The sequence below is a fragment of the Petromyzon marinus genome, chromosome 61 (assembly GCF_048934315.1).
Source record: "Petromyzon marinus isolate PM22_M1 ecotype Great Lakes invasive population chromosome 61, UKy_Petmar_22M1.pri1.0, whole genome shotgun sequence".
Taxonomy (NCBI): domain Eukaryota; kingdom Metazoa; phylum Chordata; class Hyperoartia; order Petromyzontiformes; family Petromyzontidae; genus Petromyzon; species Petromyzon marinus.
In genome coordinates this window covers 2687817-2703273 of record NC_133727.1, presented here as the reverse complement: position 1 = coordinate 2703273, position 15457 = coordinate 2687817, and the positions used below count along the sequence as shown (strand labels likewise).

The 15457-nt window shown below is 50.8% G+C and overlaps 1 protein-coding gene across 2 annotated transcripts in view; it reads left to right on the top strand.

Annotated features, from left to right (window-relative positions):
- The window catches only part of LOC142906054 (uncharacterized), a 105188-nt gene that overhangs the window by 53043 nt on the left and 36688 nt on the right, over window positions 1–15457 (top strand). The window contains exon 1 of one of the 2 annotated variants that reach the window (XM_076053462.1): window positions 13062–13308. The exons of the other annotated variant lie outside the window; for it this stretch is intronic. The gene's annotated coding sequence lies outside the window, so the exon portion shown is untranslated. Of the gene's footprint in view, window positions 1–13061; window positions 13309–15457 lie in introns of those variants that run through there. 2 annotated transcript variants of the gene reach the window in all.

Here is a 15457-nt window from a genome sequence, read left to right as displayed (position 1 = left end):
TCGAGAGACGCACGCAGAGACACGGGGAGAGAGGGAGGGAGGGTGAGAGGGAGGGGGAGAGGGAGGGGGATGGAGGGAGGGAGGGAGGGGGGGAGAGTGAGGGAGGGAGGGAGAGAGGGAGGGAGGGGGAGGGAGGGAGGTGGAGAGAGGGAGGGGGAGAGTGAGGGAGTGAGAGGGGGAGAGAGGGAGGAGGGAGGGGGAGGGAGGGAGGGAGAGAGGGAGAGTGAGGGAGTGAGAGGGGGAGAGAGAGAGGGAGTGAGAGAGGGAGGGAGGGAGGGGGAGGGAAGGTGGCCCTGGAGGGGCAACGTCCGGCCAGCAGCCTGGGCATCTTCCGCGCTCTGGTCGGAGCCAGGGTGTGTGGGCTGGAGTTCCGGCGTGCGCGGCTGACCCACGCCGTGCCGGCCTTCAAGGAGCGGTGGGCGCTGGAGGAGGCCGTGTGCTCGGTGGCAGATGACGGTAGAGAGCTCTGTGCATGCAGATCTGAGCTACCCGTCGGAGGCCGTTTGACTGTGGGAAGGGCTGGGTGCGGATGCAGCACTTGTCGTAGTTATAAAGAAAAAAGAGAGCGAGAGAGAGCCAAATGGAGTAGGTAGAGAGGGGGCAGAGAGAGAGGGGGGGGGGGGGGGCGGAGAGGGGGGTAGAGAGAGAGGGAAGGGGTAAGAAAAAAGAAAAAAATGTGGTCTTTCACTTAAAAGGGGGGCTAGGGGGGGGTTACATAAAGCAAAGCATTAAAAAAAACCAAAAAAACGAAATGATGAACGGAGCAAAGTGCCGACTACACCGAGCATCTTCTTGATTCCTCTGATCGTAAACAAAAGAGAGGGAGGGGGAGGGAGGGAGGGGGAGGGAGGGAGGGAGGGAGGGAGGGGAGGGAGGGAGGGAGGGGAGGGAGAGAGGGAGGGAGGGAGGGAGCGCAGCTGCTGCACTCCCCGTTGGAAGCACGGCCCTAACATAACAAACTTAAATATTAAAAGGAGCTGGGGGGCGGGGGGGGGGCAGAGGGGCGTGGATGGGGGGTTGAGCGGGGGGGGTTATAGGGAGGGTGAGTGGAGGGGGCTATGGGGGGGGCTATGGGGGGTGAGTGGAGGGGGCTATGGGGGGTGAGCGGGGGGGGCTATGGGGGGGGGCTATGGGGGGTGAGTGGAGGGGGCTATGGGGGGTGAGCGGGGGGGGCTATGGGGGGTGAGCCGAGGGAGCTATGGGAGGTGAGCGGGGGGGGGGTGAGTGGAGGGGGCTATGGGGGGTGAGCGGGGGGGGGGGCTATGGACTGCATTCGGCCTCCCGCTCCCTGACTGCGCGGGGCCCCAGCACACAAAGACAAAGGTGTCTGTCACCCGCCGTGTAGCCCGCGCGCGCCGTCGGGGCAAGGGTGTGCCGATTGCGAGCGGCACCTCGCGACCACCACCACCACCACCCCGGCATGGGCGGCGTCGACGAGAGGGGCTGGTGGCAGTGGTGGCGGCGGTGGTGCAGAGTGGAGACATCGTCGTCGTCGTCGTCAGCACACTGATCTTCATCCAGCAGTGGATAGTCCATGACGACGATGATTACACCGAGAGACAGCGAGATAGGAACACGTGAAGTAGAGAACGCACGCAGGGCAGAGACACCGCCGTCACGCTGATCTTCATCCAGCAGCGGAGAGAACACGGTGACAACGGTGGTAGCGACTGGGCCCGGAGTGGCAGCCCAAGGGGTGGAACGCCGAGGCCCAGGATGGGAGAGCATCCAACGGGGCGATAAAGTCACCACGTAGAAGAGAAACAATAAAATAATAAAAAAATAGAAAACAATAAAATTCTCACGACGTTTCGACTGCAACACAAGCAATCATCATCAGGTGTGAAACCCACAGCAAGAAAATTCGAAAAAAGTGGCGGGTTTTTTTTTACGTTAGCACCACGGAGAGCGATTTGACAGTTATCCAGGTGGACGAGTCCATCTATGTTCGGAAAAGAGGAGGGGGGAGACGAAAATAATGGATGCGGCCTGAAAGCCACCTGAAGCCGTGTAGCCCGCGCGCGCTGATTCCCCATAAACTATTTAAACAAATTTTGATTTAAAGCTTTCGTGACTGCAGGGATTCATATTCTTGGTTCCTTCGGTAAAGTCACGTAGAAGGGAAACAATAAAATAATTAAAAATATATATAAAATAATAAAATTATCACGACGTTTCGACTGCAACACAAGCAATCATCATCAGGTGTGAAAACCACAACAAGAAAATTTGAAAAAAAGTGGCGTTTTTTTACGTTAGCACCACGGAGAGCGATTTGACAGTTTGTTCAGATGGACGAGTCCATCCATGTTCGGAAAAGAGGAGGGGGGAGACGAAAAATAATGGATGCGGTCTGAAAGCCACCTTAAGCGTGATTAATCAATTAAGACCCGAAATGGTTTATCAAATCCTTCCAATGATTGCTAAGCCATAATCCATCTTCTCGGTTGACATTGTCTCTGTGTTTGTATATGTGGATAGCCTCATGAACGAATCTCTCATGGTAGCCAGATGGCTTGCAAAGAACCTCTGTCTTTTCCTTGTGGTTTTCACACCTGATGATGATTGCTTGTGTTGCAGTCGAAACGTCGTGAGAATTTTATTGTTTTATATTTTTATTATTTTATTGTTTCCCTTCAACGTGACTTTACCGAAAGAGCTAAGAATATGAATTTGGTGTTCTGGTGAAAAAATAAAAAATAATTTTAATAACGAAAATAACGAAGGGGTTACTATATAAATAATGAATCCAGGGTATTGGTGGAAAAAGAATGAAAGAGTTGGGATAAGCAATTATTTAAATGCCGGTATTTTAATGTAATAAATAATAAGCTGGGAATGGCGATAGGAAATAACGAATTGAAAATATGCTGAACGTTTAATGAGAAATTACTTTAAAATCACTTGAAAAGTTGTAAAAATTGCCGTGAAAAATTCTATAAATTGTACAAAAAAATACAATGAAACATTTCTTTTATAACATGACTTTACCGAAAGAACCAAGAATATTTAAACAAAGTTTAATTTACCGGGTTAAGGTCCACTGAGCTGTGTGTGTGTGTATCTCTTTTGTTTCAGAAGCGACCTGGCCATCACACATCAAATAGCTCGGCGAAGTCGCTTATCGTCGTCGTGTGGACGTTTGTCGCAGTCAAATTATTCTGAAACGCGTGACGCTGAATTCTCATTGTGGAGGGGGGAAAAACCCGGAGGACCGGGAGAAAAATCCACGCGACCACGGGGAGAGAGAGAGACGCAAACTCCAAATATACAGCAGCAGGCATCGTCACGGTCGAGATCGAACCCACGACCTCCTGTAGACCAGGCGAGGTAGTTAACATCTCACCACGGAGAGAGACACGCAAACTCCAAATATACAGCAGGCGTCAGGGTCGAGATCGTACCCACGACCTCCTGTATACCAGGCGAGGTAGTTAACATCTCACCACGGAGAGAGAGAGACGCAAACTCCAAATATACAGCAGCAGGTGTCAGGGTCAGGATCGAACCCACGACCTCCTGTAGGCCAGGCGAGGTAGTTAACATCTCACCACGGAGAGAGAGAGACACGCAAACTCCAAATATACAGCAGGTGTCAGGGTCGGGATCGAACCCACGACTTCCTGTAGACCAGGCGAGGTAGTTAACATCTCACCACGGAGAGAGAGACACGCAAACTCCAAATATACAGCAGGCGTCGTGAGGGTCGGGATCGAACCCACGACCTCCTGCACACCAGGCGAGGTAGTTAACATCTCCTAGCCACCGTGGAGATGGACCAGGCTGCTGGAGCGTCGTGACGGTGGCTATGAGATGTTAACTACCTCGCCTGGGCGCCAGGAGGTAGTGAGTTCGATCCCGACCCTGACGCCAGCTGTATATTTGGAGTTTGCGTGTCTCTCTCTCTCTCTATTTCTCCCCGTGGTCGCGTGGATTTGTCTCCAGGCCCTGCGGTTTTCCCCTCCGCATTACGAATCGACGCCACGCGTTCAGGGTATTTGGTTGCTGCCGCTATGTACATGTCCACACGATCATGATGATGACGATGATAATCCCACTTTGTTGAGCTGTCATTTGTCGTAGCCACCAGGTCGCTTCTGAAAAAGAGCGACGTAGGAGCTCAGTGGGACCGTACCTGGTAAAATTAAAAACATATCATGGGACCTCCTTTGCCAGCACCAATATATGAGAATAAGTTTATCCCATATTCTTTGCTCTTTCGGTAAAGTCACGTTGAAGGGAAACAATAAAATAATAAAATATATACATTATCGACACACCTGATGACGACCGTTTGTGTTATGGTCGAAACGTCGTGAGAATTTTTTTATTGTTTTATATATTTTTTATTATTTGATTGTTTCCCTTCAACGTGACTTTACCGAAAGAGCTAAGAATATGAATTACTGCAGTCACGAAAGCTTTAAATCAAAATGTAAGTGTATCCCCTTTAACCTCTCAACAAAACAGCCGTGTTAACTTGTTCAAATACCAAACTGAAACCTTTTAACGTGGAATCATGTATCCAATTAACCACAATACTCGTGGTCAAAATGCAAACAAAAACCACACTCTGATAGCATGATGCATTGTCCGTGAAACTGATTGGTCCACACCAGAGACGGCTTTCTTTTGAGCCTCGTCTCAAAACGGTGTTCGACCAGAGGACAACGCCACAAGGCGAACGCGGCTCAAAGACAACGCCACCATCAGAGTAATGAGAGCTGGGGGTGAGCATCTACATGAGGGGCCCTCCTTTTGCCAGCAACACAATGTGAGAGTACGTTTCTCTTCCCCCTTTAACCTGGCAACAAAGCAGCCGCGTTAAGTTGTTAAAACACCAAACTGAAACCTTTTTACGTGGAATGATGTCTGCATGAACCACAGTACGAGGCTCAAAAGAAAGCTGTCTCTGGTGTGGACCAATCAGTTTCAAAGACAATGCATTTTTTTTAAATCAGTGTGTGTTTTTTGTTTACATTTTGACCACAAGTATTGTGGTTAATGCAGGCATGATTACTCGTAAAAAGGTTTCAGTTTGGTGTTTTAACAACGTAACACAATTGTTTTGTTGCCAGATAAAAGTAGAAAACCTTTTTTCTCATTAAAATAATAGATTACGGCGGTTTTGGTTTTTTTTTTCAAGAAAAATACAGCTTCGTAGTTGTATCTTCTTGGGGGAGGGATGTGGGAGGCACGGCCTGCATCCAGCAGTGGATAGAGCCTGGCTGGCTGATGATGCTGACGCTGCTGCTGCTGATGCTGCTGCTGCTGCTGTTGCTTATGACGATGATGCTGATGCTGATAATCAGCAATTACTCCCCACACCTGTAAAACGCAAGCCCGGAGGGTCTCCCGGTCGCCCGAGGCGCCGGGCACGATCGCGATCGTAAGCCACAACGCGTGCGTAGCGGGTGTGGCCGGGGAGCGGTGGCGCAGCGCTTGACGCAGCCCGCGCGATGAGACCCGGGTTCGACTCGGCCGCTCGCAGGCCACCAACACCCCAGGTGGAGATCATCTCCGAGCCGATCCCGGGCCTCGGCCGCTGTCGAGGTAGTCCGGCACGGTGCGTGAAAACATCGGCGCAGGGGAGACAAAGGCGGCCGGGCGTGGTGACGGCCGGCCACCCGCCCCCCCCCCCCCATAGTGAGAGGCTGCACGTGCGGAGTCTTCGTCTCAAATCTGCCCAGGCGATTAGCGATTCCACGTCGCGCGCTTTCACTCTTCCTTCCCTCGACATAATTTAGTTATTTTCGCTTTAGGGCACAGATTAATGATAACTTGAGACCTTTTATTCATATTATTATTATTATATTATGGAGCGAGGGTGGGGCGGTGGGAGGGGGGGACCCCTCCACCCAACCCCCCACCCACCCCACCAACCCCGCCCCCCCTACTCCCCCCACCCCACCCACCACCCCCCCTACTACCACACCACAACTACCACCACCATGAGCACCATCACCACCACCATGAGCACTATCACACCACCATGAGCACTATCACACCATCACCATCACCACCACCATGAGCACCATCACACCACCATGAGCACCATCACCACCACCATCACCACCACCATGAGCACCATCACCACCACCATCACCACCACCATGAGCACCATCACCACCACCATGAGCACCATCACCACCACCATGAGCACTATCACACCACCACCATCACCACCACCATGTGCACTATCACACCATCACCATGAGCACCATCACCACCACCATCACCACCACCATGTGCACTATCACACCACCACCATCACCACCACCATGTGCACTATCACACCACCATCACCACCACCACCATGAGCACCATCACCACCACCATGAGCACCATCACCACCACCATGAGCACTATCACACCACCACCAACACCACCACCATGTGCACTGTCACACCACCACCATGAGCACTATCACACCACCACCATCACCATGTGCACTATCACACCACCACCATCACCATGTGCACTATCACACCACCACCATCACCATGTGCACTATCACACCACCACCATGAGCACTATCACACCACCACCATCACCCCCCTACCCCCCTTCACTCTCCCGTCGCTGCCTCTCACCCTGGGGATAGAAGTTCACTCCCAGCGCTGTGGTGACACCATGTTGCCATGGTGACACCATGTTGCCATGGTGACACCATGTTGCCATGGTGACACCATGTTGCCATGGTGTCACCACAGCGCTGTGGTGTCACTATGTTGCCATGGTGACACCATGGCAACATGGTGACACCATGGGCAACATGGTGTCACCATGTTGCCATGGTGACACCATGTTGCCCATGATGACACCATAGCGCTGTGGTGTCACCATGGAGTGACACCACAGCGCTGTGGTGTCACCATGGGCAACATGGTGTCACCATGGCAACATGGGGGGCTGGGAGGGAGGGGGTGAGGGAGATGGTGGTGGTGGTGTGTGGGGGGTGACTTTCGGTGCGTGAGAGACAATGGAGAGTGTGAGTAAGTCCGGGTTTGACTCGGGGTCAAGGCGAGTTCCCGATCTCGCACGCGCCTCGCAGGGAGACTCGGCGGGCGGGTCCCTCCCTCGAAACGTCAGGCAGTTCACCACCACTGATTGCTGCATCACGTGAGCCTGACTCTGCTCATGAACCAATGCTAATTATGAGTCCGCGTTTGCTGACGGGATGTGTAGAATATAAATATATATGTACACAGTGCTCGCGTATTCTTTACACGGAGAGAGGCAAGTGCAGGAAGCACAGGTGATCATCTGTTTGGCTATTTAATTTACGACGATAATGTGCCAATAGTGTCCCGCGCGTGACGTCACTCCACGTCGGCCAGCCCCCCTCATTAATAATCATGAACGGGTGACGTCTTCCAAATGGACACGCCCCCCCAATTAATATTAATTAGCGGGTGACGTCACTCCACTGGGGGGGGGGGGCGAGGCGCCTCCTCCCCCCTCCTCGGCGTCAACTCACAACCCGCACGTCATAGGCAGAACCCTCACGTCATCACGTGATCTCCGTGACGCCGTTGTTGAGACATCGAAGTAAAAGGGACGTCGTGAAGAACGAGGGTTTATAACCTTTACATGAAATAGGTCCGTGTCACCGCGGCCTTGCAAATTGCGCACGAGTTAATGCAATGAATATATCACGTCGCGGTCTGTGTATTCGCTTGCAAGTTTCAGATTTACTGCGATACACACCCGTCCTTGGACGGGCAAAAGGCTCGTTCGTGTATTTATATTCACGACGCCTGCTTTGTCCACCGCTGGATGAGTGGTTGTGCATCCACTTACACCTGCCCATCATCACTACCACTCGCATCACAGTTCCATCACCCCCATCATCATCATAACAGTCCCATTACTACCATCATTACCACCACTCATAATCACAGCTCCATCACCCCCATCATTACCATCACTGCCACCACCCATAATCACAGTCCCATCACCCCCATCATCGTCACCATCATCAGAGCCCCATCACTACCATCATCACTTCCATCACCATCATCACAGCCCCATCACAACCACCATCACCTCCCAACACAGCCAACATCATTCTCCATTCGTCAACATCCTCATCCAGTCATCGCCCCCCCCCCTCCCAACTGCTAAGCCTTGGCAACACCCTCCAGAGTATGAGTCTTGAGACTCGCTGAGGCTTTCCTGGGTAAAGCAGAGGTATTAAATCACCTCCCGTGGACAATTCATGAGTGGAACAAACAAAAAGACAAAGATCCCCCGTGTAGCCTTAACAGGCTGTTGGGGCAAGTGCTGTTAGCGAGCAGCACCTATGAAGGCCGGCACGGCGCACGAGGGGGTGGGCGGCCAGCACCACGCCCGACCGCCTTTGTCTCCCCGGTGGCGATGTTTACTACACACCGCACCAGGTACTCATTTGAGGCTGAGTCGACCTAGAGGAGGGCCCAGGACCGGTTCAGATAATGGTCACCGGTGTTGGCCCGTGAGAGGGAATCGAACCCCGGTCGCCGGGTTTGTAGTGCAGCGCGCTGACCACTACACTACCGCTCTCCACACGAGTGGAACAGTCCACACACACACGAACGGCCACACCCCCCCGCTTCCCAGTGCTCAATGGTACAATCCGGGCTTCTCGAGCTTGAACCCCATTGGTCAATTCCTTCACAAACGGAGGCGTGGTCTTTGTGCCGGGGTCACCTGGGCATTCTTAACCCATTCGCCAAATGCCACGGTGGCCCAAAAATCAGGAATCCACGTGGGATCATCTCTACTTTTTTTGTTTAAAAACAAATCACACGGGGTGATGCAAATAATCGTTTTGGCAGTACCCCGGGGTACCAAATAATACAAATTGGCCGAGGCAATTAAATATTTTATTTCTGGGACACTAATTTTTTTTCCCAGGGGTGTACTTAAACTCCGCAAACTGGGGATACCAATCAATCCGAATTCGGTGCCACACTCCGCGATGTCGAAACGCAGCGAGGACGACGATGGCGCCGAGAGCCTGAACGCTCGCACGCACCGTAGCGGTGCCTCGTGGTAGTGTCCAGCTCGCGTCGAGATGAGTCGATTGCCTCGTCGCCGACCATCAACAGGCTAAAAATGACTGCTTCACGGACATCGTGCGAGAGCCGGGGTACTCCGGTACCGCCATGAGGTGCAGAATGTCCCTTTGACGAGTTCACCGAGGGCCCGTCTTGGCCACGCAAAAAGTTGTCAACGGATGTGATGATGGAGCCGATGTTGTTACGTTTTGTTTGTTTGTTACGATCTGTGTGTCTCCGGACCGCGTAACAACTACTCCACACACTATGAGAAGAAGTTTTACCCTTTAATGGCAAGAGAGGTCCCAGGTTGTTAACTACTTCACGACATGTGTGTATTTAAACCGCAAAAAAACCACGCGACAATTGTCTTGACCACTTGATTCAACTGCTTGCATCTAAAGGCGTAGGCCCGTCATCGGAAAGCGCTCGATTTAAATGTTACGTTATTTTGTTTTTAATAGAAATAACAAAAAAATAATTAACTTATTCAGAAGTCAACGGCATACAACGCGGATTTCTTTCGTTCAAAAACGACTTTAAACCCAAGTATCTTAAAAAAAAACAATAAAACATAGAACCCCAAATGGTTCTCGCTTTAATTGTATTTTGCCGTCTGAGGCTCTATCAAACGAAAACATTCCGTAAGCTTATATTGTGAACGGTTTCTGAATGACACCAGGCACAGACATGAGACTATGTTTTACCATTTCTGGCATTAAAACAGGAGAGGTGTGTTCATAGTTTCAATCACCACATAGAAACCTTTCGCAAGGAATCGATTTTACTGCATTAACCACACACGCTACTTGTGCTGAACATAAACACACGTGGCTCTGATTAGAATGTACTAGTTGTTCTACCCGGCTTCCCCGGGACTTGGATTCACCACGCCCGGCCGCCTTTGTCTCCCCAGTGGCGATGTTCACACAGCACACCAGTTACTCGTTTGAGGCTGAGTCGACCTAGGGGAGGCCCAGGACCGGTTCAAATAATCGTCACCGGTAGTGGCCGTGAGCGGGAATCGAACTCGGGTCGCCGGGTTCGTAGCGCAGCGCGCTAACCGCTACACTACAATGCGTTACGCTTCCACATGCGCGGGTCACGTGACAGATTTGACGTCACAGCTCACTTTCCGTGCAAAAAATAAATGCATTATTGAACTGACCCCCCCCGCCCCCCCAAAAAAAGTGTATTTTTATAATTTTAACCTGGTGTACAGTCTGGAAAGTACCCACATGGCAAATTTGCAGTTTGTTGCATGTCGGGAAGTACGCTAAACATTTTGAACAGACACACACAATCACAACTTTGTCTTTTATATATATGGAGTTGATGCATTGTCGTTGAGACTGATTGGCCTACACCAGAGACAGTAGCCTTCTTTGTGGCCTTGCCGCACTTATCAGGACACAGCTCAGGTCCGAGCTGTTACGAGGGTAAAACCCCGAATCTGAAATTTTTTTTCCCTGAATTTTTGACACCGACAAAAATGTGTCACATAGATCGTTAAAATGGAATCATTGCTGGTGCCCCAAGTCGAGGGTTTTGTTGGGTTAGATCGCGTAAATATATAAATGTTGTGTCGTTAATCCCGCCGCCTCCCGACACAGCCAACTAGTAAGGGTTGTCACGTATACAGAACGTGCCAATTCGTTACTAGTACAGCACTAGTGTATAGTGTAGTGTGTAGTTGTGTGTAGTGTATAGTATAATGTAGTGTATAGTAGTGTATTGTATAGTAGTGTATAGTGTAGTGTATAGTGTAGTGTGTAGTGTATAGTATTGTAGTGTATAGTGGCCTAGTGTATAGTAGTGTATAGTGTAGTGTATAGTATTGTAGTGTATAGTAGCGTAGTGTATAGTAGTGTAGTGTATAGTAGTGTATAGTATAGTGTGTAGTAGTGTAGTGTATAGTAGTGTATAGTGTAGTGTATAGTGTAGTATGTGTGGAGAGCCAAGCCACAACATTTACAAACTGAGTACGACGTTTCGCCAGCAATTACAACCAGCTTCATCAGGCGACAGCCAGATTTGTGTTGGTGCACTGCATTGTGGGTAACCACGTCGCAGCGACGTCACGTGCGCCGTCGACAGCACGTGACGTTGATGTCCCCGTGCGTGGAACTAAACTCGGCAGACGATGCTTCATCTTCACGCGTCCGTGAAGAGTGGAAGCTGCTTTTTACTTTTTTTTATTTTACACAACCCGCACCAGGTCGCACGTCCCATCAGCAGCGTCGGTTCGACACGAGCACATCTCTGAACCGGCTTCGACACGCAGCGTCTCATCAGCAGAGTCAGGCTCGCTCGAACCGACGCTGGTGAACCGCGCAGATGTTCACAGGCAAAGTTCGGCTTCGACACGCAGCGTCTCATCAGCAGAGTCAGGCTCGCTCGAACCGACGCTGGTGAACTGCGCTGATGATCACAGGCAAAGTTCGGCTTCGACACACAGCGTCTCATCAGCAGAGTCAGGCTCGCTCGAACCGACGCTGGTGAACTGCGCTGATGTTCACAGGCAAAGTTCGGCTTCGACACACAGCGTCTCATCAGCAGAGTCAGGCTCGCTCGAACCGACGCTGGTGAACTGCGCTGATGTTCACAGGCAAAGTTCGGCTTCGACATTGAGGGTGTCATCAGCAGAGTCAGGCTCGCTCGAACCGACGCTGGTGTTTTGGTGGTGGCCGTGAGCAGGAGTCGAACTCAGGGCTCGGCCCTGCCGGGTTCGTAACGCGTTGAAATCTGGGACCTGCTCTCACCACACGAGACCACAAAGACAAAGATCCCCCGTGTAGCCTGTAACAGACTGTCGGGGCAAGTGCTGTTAGCGAGCAGCACCCGTGAAGGCCGGCACGGAACACGAGGGGGTGGGTGGCCAGCAACACGTCCGGCCGCCTTTGTCTCCCCAGTGGCGATGTTTACTACACACTGCACCAGGTATCTCATTTGAGGCTGAGTCGACCTAGGGGAGGCCCAGGACCGGTTCAGAGAATCGTCACCGGTGTTGGTGGTGGCCGTGAGCGGGAATCGAACCCGGGTCGTAGCTGGATTCGCAGCGTAATGCTAACCACTACACTACCGCTCCCCCCCCACACACACACAGATACACACAGAGATACACACAGACACACACTGATACACAGACACACAAATACACACACGTACACACATAGACACACTGATACACACACAGATACACACATACACACAGATACACAGACAGAGATACACACACAGATACACAGACACAGCGATACACACAGATACACACACAGAGATACACATAGACACACAGATACACACACAGGTACACATAGACACACACAGAGATACACACACAGATACACATAGACACAGATACACACACAGATACACACAGAGATGCACATAGACACACAGATACACACACAGGTACACATAGACACACACAGACACACACAGGTACACATGGATACACAGATACACACAGATACATATAGACACACAGAAACACATATTCACACAGAGATACGCACAACAACCGCCATTCGCCACTAAGTGGTGATGACGTCACCACGACGCTTGTGCCAGGCCATGTGCACCTTGAGGCCACGTGAAGTGTCGAACGCCCGCTGGCAGGAGGTCACGGGGCAGACCCAGGTGCCACGGGTCAGCTGACTAAGATGACTGAGACTGAGATGACATAGATGATACACATAGACACACAGATACACACACACAGCTACACAGACACACAGATACACACACAGACACACACATAGATACACACACAGAGATACACACACACAGATACACATAGACACACAGATACACACAGATACACACATACAGATACACAGACACACACACATAGATACACACACACAGATACACACACAGATACACACAGATACACACATGTGGACAGACACACAGACACACACACAGACACACCACAAACACACAACCCCCCCAACGCTTCTCCACTCTCTTATCCCCCCTCCCTCCCTCCTTGCTTGCTTTATCTCTCAGCTCCACCATCACCACCCCCCCACCACCACCACCACCCACTCGCAGCCTCCCTCCTCTGCTCCCCCATCACCACCACCACCATCACCACCACCGCCACACACTGAATGGATTACAGCAGGAAGACGTCGATTGCTAACATTATTCCCATCACCACCACCATCACCACCATCATCATCATCATCTTATTCCTGCTGTGGCAGCGAGTCGCCGCGCCGTCCGTCTTTGTCTTCCCCAAGCGTCTCGACGCTCGACGGTGAGACGCAGTGGACACTGCAGCGCGCACACGCAAACACCACACACACATTATACACACACACACCACACACACCACACATACACTCATTCACACACACACACCACACACACCACACACACATTATACACATACACACACACCACACATACACTCATTCACTCATTCACACACACCACACACACATTATACACATACACACACACCACACACACATTATACACACACCACACACACACCACACATACACTCATTCACACACACCACACACACCACACACACATTATACACATACACACACACCACACATACACTCATTTACTCATTCACACACACACATTACACACACCACACACACATTATACACATACACACCACACACACCACACACACATTATACACATACACACCACACACACATTATACACACCACACACCACACATATACACACCACACACACCACACACACATTATACACATACACACCACACCACACATACACTCATTCACACACACCACACACACATTACACACACACCACACACACATTATACACATACACACCACACACACCACACACATACACACCACACACACCACACATACACTCATTCACACACACACACCACACACACCACACACACATTATACACATACACCCCACACCACACATACACTCATTCACACACACCACACACACATTACACACACACCACACACACATTATACACATACACACACACCACACATACACTCATTCACACACACCACACACACATTATACACATGCACACCACACACACCACACATACACTCATTCACACACACACACCACACACACATTATACACATACACACCACACACACCACACATACCACACATACACTCATTCACTCATTCACACACACACATTACACACACCACACACACATTATACACATACACACCACACACACCACACATTCACACACACACACCACACACACATTATACACATACACACCACACATACACTCATTCACTCATTCACACACACCACACACACCACACACACATTATACACATACACACCACACACACCACACATACACTCATTCACACACACCCACACACACATTACACACACCACACACATTATACACACCACACACACACACCACACACATACACACCACACACACACATACACACCACACACATACACACCACACACACCACACACACCACCCCACACACACACCACACACACCACACACCACACACATACACACCACACACACACCACACATACACACCACACATACACACCACACGCAAACACCACACACATACACACACACCACACACACATCATACACACCACACACATACACACACATACACTCATTCACACATCATACACACTCACACACACCACACATCATACACACACACCACACACACACCACACATCATACACACACACACTCACATCATACACACCACACATACACACACACTCATTCACACATCATACACACACACCACACACACTCACATCATACACACCACACACACTCATTCACACATCATACACACCACACACACATCATACACACCACACACACACATCATACACACCACACACACATCATACACACCACACACACATCATACACACCACACACACTCACACATCATACACACCACACACACCTCACACACCACACACACATCATACACACACATCATACACACCACACACACGTCATACACACACCACACACACACATCATACACACATCATACACACATCATACACCACACACTCACACCACACACAAATACAAATGCCCCCCGTGTAGCCTGTAGCAGATTGTTGGGGCAAGTGCTGTTTGCGAGCGCCTGTTAAGGCAGTGGCACTGTGGCACACGAGGCGATGGGTGGCCAGCGCCACGCCCGACCGCCTTTGTCTCTCCCCCAGTGGCGATGTTTACTGCACACCGCAACGGGTAATCATTTGAGGTCGAGTCGACCTAGGGGAGGCACGGGACCGGTTCAGATAATCGTCGCTGGGCGTGAGCGGGAATCGAACCCGGATCGCCGGGGTCGTAGCGCAGCGTAGCGCTAACCGCCACACTACCGCTCCCCACACACACAAACACACA